Here is an 8832-nt window from a genome sequence, read left to right on the forward strand (position 1 = left end):
TTTTACAGATCTTCATCACTGTCCTGAGTGTCATTTTTGGCAAAATTAATTCGCAAATGCCAACATTAATTTTTGGATTCCTCATGCTCTGAATATTCCAAAAATGTATAGTTTTGCTAATCTCCAAAAATTTTGAACGAAAAAACATAGTGAACCTGACTAGATGCAGCACAGCACGGGTAGAGGAAATGCAGGAGAAGGGTGGGACTGGGGACTCATCGGGTGAAGTAAAGCTCAGCAGTGGGAGAGACCACGACGTGGTAGTGGGAAGCAAACTCGAAATCCTGTCGGGGCGAGAGACAACCGACTCGGGAAAAGAGCACATGGGCAAGAAAAGAGCAATATGAAAGAATATAAGGTGAGCATGGAGATTAGACTTTGGGGGAGAGAGAGTGAAACTAGGAAAGGGTTTGTGGCATGACATGTTGGCAGAAATTGGCAAAGGAAAAATGATAAATAATTTTCAACTTGTGTCCATTGTTAGGATGTGGGATATTTGGGGTACATCCTTATTGTTTGGCCGACTTGCATAACTTTTTGGAAGAGTCGGTATCGCAAGGTATGCTCATATTGCGCTTAAACCGCCAATAGTTCCTGCCGTGTAGCTTTCATATGCGCTTTAAACCCTCATGAGTGGCCAACGAGAAAGGAAGAACGATGGTCCATTCACAAGGCCTCAGCCAAGGAGCGGCCGGGTGAGACTTTGAGGATCTTAAGTCATGATGCTTGGATGCTTATAGTCATTTTTACCTTTGCACAAGAATGTCGAGGTCATGGTGAGAACCTGAAGTGTAAAGTGTGATCAGGCAGAGGGAATGATGCCGTCTATTTCAGTTTCAGGAAATGGAATAAATATATCAGTAATGTAGGGAGAAGCTGAAACTGAAACAAGAACACCACAACAAATAAAACTCAAAGATCACAATCAACAGAGTAAAACCAAACCATAGAATTTTTTTTATTTTATGGCACTTTCGACCCCGTTTTGTGGGATAAACCCGGAACAATGGTAGTCGGACATTTAAACGTGGTTGACTACTCTGAAGCAACTCGGCGATATTCCAAGAGATGAGGCTATGAACTATAATGTTAGGGATTTGTATGTGTACGTTAACTTGTCTCATACATGACATGTTCATGCTTTTGATGTACATGACAGAAATATCATCACACGCATTACATTAGACCTCCAACTGAGCACTTTTAGCTGCTCCCTACAGAAATGCTAACCAAGCTGTCCTGTTTGGCCTAGTCATCTCACTTAGCCTGGTTTCCATCCGGTCGATTGGAGCAATATAAACATACCAGCAGAGACCCATGGAACTTCGACGTAATGTAAAATGCTACTTCAAGACCTCAACTCCTCTCCTCACCGTCTCTCCACTCCCACTTCTTCCCCTCACTCTGTCCCTCTCCTACCTCCCTACTCTTCCCCCCACCCCCCACTTCCCCTCCCTCCCTTCCCCTCTCCCCCCCCCCCCCGCTTCTTCTCCCCCCCCCCCCCCACTTACTCTCTCCCCCCCCCCCCACTTCCCCTCTCCCCTACCTCTCCATCTTCTCCCCCACCCATTCACCTCTCCCCCCTCTCACTCTCCTCTCCCCTCTACTCGCATCACACCAAACGAGAAACGGCTATTAAAATGCATTTCCCTGTTATAACATCAATATTCGCCTAATTTTCTTTCCGTTTTTTTTGCAACCAAGTCTTAAACCACATTAGCGACTATGAAAATTGAAATTATATGTCGAATAGAGTTAAGATGAAGTCGTGAGGGAGTCTGAATGGACTTGCATTACAACCCTGAGATTGAAAATAGGCCTATCGTCACTTAAAATGCATTTTTGTCGAGACATGCCAACTTTTGTCCAATTTTCTTCCTGTTTTTTTGCAACCGAGTCTTAAACCATCTTAGCGAACGGATGTCAGGTTAGAGTTAAGATTGACCAGTTTGAGAGCTAGCCAAAAAAAGGCCTCTGAAACCCCAGACATATACAGAGCAAGGAAAATGGCGGTGATTTGATTTTGAAACCCCGCCCTGAACGGACAGACAGAGGGACAGATTGGCGGAGAATATGTATATGATGATGATGGTGAATGTGCCTGAAAATGGAAAAACAACTTGAGCGCCACTCTTCGATGTCTCTGCCCACATTATTACATCATCATACAAACTTGTACCAAGTTTGATTAAAATCTCTTCAGCTGGTCTCAAGTACCACATTTTTACCTGACATGACTTTTGGTGCCTAAATCTAATCAGTTCATATTTGTATCATAATATATACGAACACCAAGTTTGGTGAAAATCACATCACTGGTTCACATGTTAGTGCAGTGACAGAATTTTTACCTATCATTACCTTTGACCTTTGAACTTCACCCCATAATCGAATTGGTTCATCTTTGCATCATTACATATACTGGTACCAAGTTTGACTTGATTCCCTTCAGCCGTTCTAAAGTTATCGCGGTAATGAAAAGTTATTACAGACTGACCTTTGACCTCTTGACCCCAAAATAAAGTCCGTTCATCTTTGTATCACATTACGTATCTGGACCAACTTTGGCCAAAATCCCATTGCTGGTTCATAAGTTATCGCGGTAACAGGATTTTCACCTGAAATCTCAGGGGTTTCACCTGAAATCTCAGGATTTTCACCTGAAATCTCAGGATTTTCACCTGAGATTTCAAAATCTCATCAGTTCATCTTTAAAGCATCGTACATACTTGATCTAATTTAGATTTAAATCCCTTTAGCCATTCTCAAGTTATCGCGGTAACTAAAACCTATCACGGACATATGCAGGACAACCGGACAGAAAACCCAAAAACATAATGTAATGCTTCTGGCGACTTACATCAGCAGAGGCAAAAAAAAATAATTATTGGCATGACTATGCTCCAGATTGCAAAAGTCAATGTTCGGAGAAATCAAGAAAACAACATTTGGGTGAAAGTATTTGACTTGCTGTACATTGCAAGATTTTCTTAAAAATATAATTTATGTTGATTACAAATGGTTTTCATAAATGATCTCAGAATCCTCTGTATCTCTCTGCTGATGACTCTACTCTCTGCCGCTCCATTCCTCATCCCTCAGATCGGCAGTCTGCAGCCTCCTCACTCTCTGAAGACCTGGACAAAATCACAGACTGGTCAAACAAGTGGAACATGTCTTTCAATCCTGACAAATCTCACACTCTTACGATGTCTCTCCGAAAAGACCGACTGGACAACCCTCCCATCTACTTTCTCAACAATCCTCTCCAAGAAGTTCTGTCGCTCAAGCTTTTGGGTCTCACTATCTGCCATGATCTTTCCTGGGAAAACCACATTTCCAAGCTGGCCTCCAAAGCCAGTCACCGACTGGGCATCCTCCGTCGTGCGAAGTCCTTCCTCGGCACACCTGAGCTCCTCACCACATACAAGGCTTTCATCCGCAGCTCAATGGAATACTGTTCCCCCCTCTGGGCCGGTGCTCCTGCCTCACACCCAGCTCGTCTTCACGCTGTTGAAACCAAAGCTTTCAGAATCATTGGAATCTCCCGTAATGAAGCTAACTCTGAGGGCCTTTCACCGCAGGCAGATTGGTGGTCTTTCTGTCTTCCACCGACTCCTCTCCGGCCTTGCTCCCCCAGCTCTCTCTGTGCTCTGTCCCCCAAATATTCCTTCAGGTCGCACAAGATCTGCCAGCAACCCTCTTATGGTTAAATGGCAAAATCTAGGCTCTCTGCTCACCTTCACTCTTTCATTCCTCTTTACTCCCGCCTCTGGAACAAACTCCCTCACTCTCTTCAATCCCTCTCCTCCCTCCAGGTCTTTAAAACGGCTGTTCACCACCATCTCTTATCTTCCCCCACCCAAAACCATGATATTTTCTACCCCTGTTAATACACCGCAAATCCACCTTTTTCAAATTCTGTTTTCTTTCCTGAAAGTCCTTGTGATGTCCATCGTGTTTATCCCGTGTACCCCTCCCCAGCCCTCTCCCTTCCACAGATCTCCCGATGTCTCTGTCCTCGACTGTTGTTGTGCTTCCCTCTCTCTCCCCCTATCGTCTCCTGCTCTCTTTATTATACGTTATATGTGCTCGCTCTTATGAGAGCCTCGAGTTAGAATACCAAAAGTAATCTGGAGATCACAATGATTTTTCAATTTCACAAGGGTGGTACTTTTTAAAATGTCAACCATACAACTATGCTCTTTTTTTTCCTATCTTACAACTTATTATTATTATTATTTTTTCCTATCTAGCGTCGGGGATTTTGTAGCATTTTACGCCTCGATACCGTAAGGGTGTTACGAGCCAAACACATGGTGGACCAACATCGCATGTAGACCAGACTGAGGAGCAGGCCCCTGCCCTGAAGGTACATGCCCCTGAGGATACATGCCCCTGAAGGTCATTAATGAGACATTAAATTTTTTTATTGCGGACCCAAGGCATCAAAAAGTTACAAAGATCGAACAAACTGTTTCAATTGTAGCACTGCGCTGCCATTATATCTTTTCAATTGCATCAGATGTGGCAATAAATGTGAATTGTTGCTCCCAGTTTGCCGGCTCGATGACAGAAGACGCCATTTACGTTTTTGCCGCCTCCATCCCGACCTCGTCTATAATCCCGTGCGGGCACGGGCAACTTGCTAGTATTCAAATAACGTTGCGTTCAGCCACAATTTCACCCACCACCAGTGGTGTCCTGACCGTTTGTACACATAGTCGAGGCTCGTGGAAGGGCGAGTACACAAAACGGATCAGGACGCACAAGGAACAGGAGTGGTGGGGTGGGGCACTAACAGCAGAGTTTTAGGCCAATATAGAGGGAGACAGACAAACAATGGTTGTGGGGAGAAATGAGGGGAAGAAGAGGATGCATGTGGTTGACAAGATGGATACAGAAGGAAACTCCAAGAAAGGAAAACTGGAAATTTGAAAGGAGGGATTGGAGGAAGTGCGGGGGGAGGCAGGTAACGAGGACAGAAAAGATAATGGTTCTGGACTGGGGATGATCTGAGATGGTGGTTAAAAGTTTCTCACCACTTTCACCAAGATTGCTCAAGATCAATGTTGGAACTTCACAACAACAACAAAAAGTCAGGATATCCAATGTTTTCTGTTCTTCGTGAGGCTCTGCAGCAGATGGAGGTTAAACGTTACAAAGATAACTGAATAACTTGAGAATGTACCTTCTTTCACCTCTTCAGATGGTAATAAAGCATTCAGACTTCTATTGACACGAAGAGTTCCAGGAGTGTTGGCACTTATCTATGAGTAAAAACAATAAGATGGTTCACCAATCAGACCCCAATGACCCTCCTTTTATACAGTAGAGTACAAACAGTGGCTGAACCCATATCCATGTATTTGATATATTGGGATGCAACTATTGGAAGCATCACCTTGCATTGTTCAACAATTATAAACATTTTTTGTTTGTCATAAAATATATCACTTCAGTGAGATTTACACTGTCTTCTGTGAACTTTTGGTGAACAAAACCAATATTAACCAAATCTGCAAGTATCTATTTATTACGTACGAGCGAGCGGGTAAGTCGAACGTTCTGCCACGTTCGTTTTGTGCTGGCATTGAACACGTCACTTCGCTGATGTTACTTGAACAACATAACAGCGTAACACCGTAATGATGTCCCATACGTAACGCCATCTTACTACACCGCCATGTTACTTCATAGATGTTTTCTGTACAACTAATTATATGCTATTCCAAGGGTGTTGTGCTGACCGGGCCGCCGTGGTGCTGACCGGGCAAACGTGGTGTGGTGCTGACTGGGCTGATGTGGTGCTGACCGGGCAAACGTGGTGTGGTGCTGACCGGGCAAACGTGGCGTGGTGCTGACGGGGCCCCCGCAGCCGTGAAGAAGTTCAAGGAGTGGCAGAAGGCGAAGGGTACGGGAGCAGAAACAGCAGAGCATGAAAGTTATAAGGCAGCCAAGAAGGCTGCAAAGAAAGAGGTAGCAAAGGCACAGGAGGCATGTAGGAAAATGTTCGGAGAACGCTTGGATTCGGAAGAGGGTCAGAGAGCAGTATTCAGGATTGCAAAGCAGATAGCGAGAGGTGTGATGTGATGGGGGTGAGTTGCTTGAAGGATGAAGTGGGACAAATCGTTGTGGACCCAGATGGAATTAAAGGAAGATGGAAAAGATATATGGAAATGCTATTGAATACAGAGAATGAATGGGATGGCAACATAGAGAGTAACCCAGTTTTAGGACCGGCAGAGAAGATAACTGAGAAGGAAGTTGAGGAAGCGATAAAAGCAATGAAGAGTAGAAAAGCGGGAGGGCCGACGGGAGTTGTGGGAGATATGTTGAAGGCAGCAGGAAGTTGGGGTGTGAAGAGAATGACAGAGATCTGTAATCTGGTGGTGAAAGAAGGCCACTTTCCAGTGGATTGGGAACCGAGTACCCTCGTCCCTCTACACAAGGGGAAAGGTGACCCTCTAGAGTGTGGCTCGTACCGAGCGATATAGTTATTGGAGCATGGAATGAAGGTATTGGAAAGGGTGTTGGAGGAGGATAAGGAAGAAAGTGAAGATCGACGAAATGCAGTTTGGATTTATGCCAGGAAGAGGAACGACAGGCGCGCTTTTTATTGTGAGGCAGTTGCAGGAGAAGTACATGGAGAAGAGGAAGAAGTTGTTTCTTGGGTTTGTTGATCTGGAGAAAGCATTTGATAGGGTTCCACGCAAAGTATTGACATTGGCATGAGGAAGTTAGGAGTGGAGGAATGGTTGATCTGAGTAGTGATGGCAATGTACAAAAGAGCGCGCACAGCTGTAAGGACGGGAACAGTGGTGAGCTTGACGTGAAGGTGGGAGTGCATCAGGGGTCAGTACCAAGTCCACTACTATTTGTAGCTGTGATGGAGGTGCTGGCTCAGAACGTAAAGGAGGGTTTACCGTGGGAGATGTTGTATGCAGATGATCTGGTGTTGATTGCGGAAAGTATGGATGGACTGAAGGAAAAGATGAACAAGTGGAAGGAATGTATGGAGACAAAAGGTCTGAAGGTGAATATCGGAAAGACGAAGGTGATGGCAAGTGGTAAAGCATGTGGTGAGGTGGAAAGAACTGGGAAGTGGCCCTGTGCTGTGTGCAGGAAGGGTGTCGGAGTGAACTCCATTCAATGTACAATGTGCGCTGAGTGGGTTCATCAAAAATGTCGTGGTCTGAGAGGGTCATTAACCAGTGTGGCAGCTACATTCAAATGTAAGGTGTGCACAGAGGGAGCTGCAGATGGAGGAAATGTTGAGTTGGATCTTGGAGACGGCGTGAAGCTGGAAGGTGTGAAAACATTTTGCTACCTCGGAGACATGCTGAATGGAGAAGGTGGATCAGACTCGGCAACGGTTGCTAGAGTGAGATGTGCATGGAAGAAGTTTCGGGAACTGAGTGGCGTGCTGATGAGGAGGGGAGTGTCGTTGAAGCTGAAGGGAAAGGTGTATGCTGCATGTGTGAGAAGTGTTATGATTTATGGGAGCGAGACATGGGTAATGAACGTAGAGCAGCAACGAAGGTTGGAAAGGGTGGAAATGCGAATGGTTCGATGGATGTGCGGAGTATCGTTGAGAGAGAGGAAGACAAATGATGAATTGCGAAAAATTATGGGAATAGAGCCTGTGATTGATGCTGTGAAGAGGAACAGGTTGAGATGGTTTGGTCATGTGTTGAGGAAGGATGAAAGTGACTGGTTGAGAAGAGTGATGGAAATGAATGTAGAAGGAAGGAGAGGACGGGGAAGACCGAGAAAGACTTGGCTAAAGATGGTGGAAGAAGAAATGCGGGCAAGGGGGTTAACAAGGAGAGATGCAGAAAATAGGGCAAGATGGAGAAGATTGTCATGGGGACCGCAAGGCTAACCCCCACTCTCGCAGGGAAAATGGCCTTAAAATGCATGTTGTTGTTGTTGTAATTATATGCTATTCATTTTGCTCATACCTGTGACACATTATTCGGAATGTTTGGCAAGACATCACAGTTTATTGTGCACCGATCTATGAGCCGTCAGTTTCCGAAGTCCGATGAAGGATTTTTTTTTTTTATGGAAAGAAAAATGATGGACCTTTTGATCCTTCAATTCCCCCATAATGCCTCTTACTGGCTGGTTTGATAAAGCCTTGTTGCATTGCACTCACAGGTACCACAAACCACCACCATGCCTTCTCATGCCACATGCGTGCCTTTCCCTCCCCTCCACATGCCATTCTTCCCCCTCTCCACAAGCTCTTCAAAAATCCCCTTTCTCTCCCATTAACATTTTCGATTTATTTTATTATTTATGCCATCACCCTGCCCCTTCCCAGCAACACAACACACATCTGATCCTGTGGGGGTGTTTCAAAAAATTTTCCGAGTGTTAAAGACCAGCTTGGTGTTGTTTAGAAGTGCAAGTGATGTGTGCCAGTGCATATCTCGCATGCTTCGTAGATAGCAGAAACCACGGTGTTACATAAGAAGCATTGGCGTGCTCATCCAACCTGCCCTGAAGGCATTCGCAGTCAACCACAAAGTGCAGACCTACACAACTAGACCAGGAAAGACAAGCAAACTAATGTTATCCTTCTCTTTGGGTCATTTGTGAGCCAGCTAGATTTGTAATAACAATCCGATAACAACACTGTAATTCACCTGTGATTATAACTCACAACCCCTGAATGGAATTCCAGTATCGTATTGTCACCAGGAATACACCACCTGACTAAGGTAACTTTTGATGGGATTTTGCCCGCCACAAAGCCGACAAGGCCACTCGAGGTGGGGGCTACACAAAGGAAAGAAAATTATAGATATTAGACAGAAAAGAGGA

The sequence above is a fragment of the Myxine glutinosa genome, chromosome 4 (genome assembly GCF_964187855.1).
Source record: "Myxine glutinosa chromosome 4, kmMyxGlut1.1, whole genome shotgun sequence".
Taxonomy (NCBI): Eukaryota; Metazoa; Chordata; class Myxini; order Myxiniformes; family Myxinidae; genus Myxine; species Myxine glutinosa.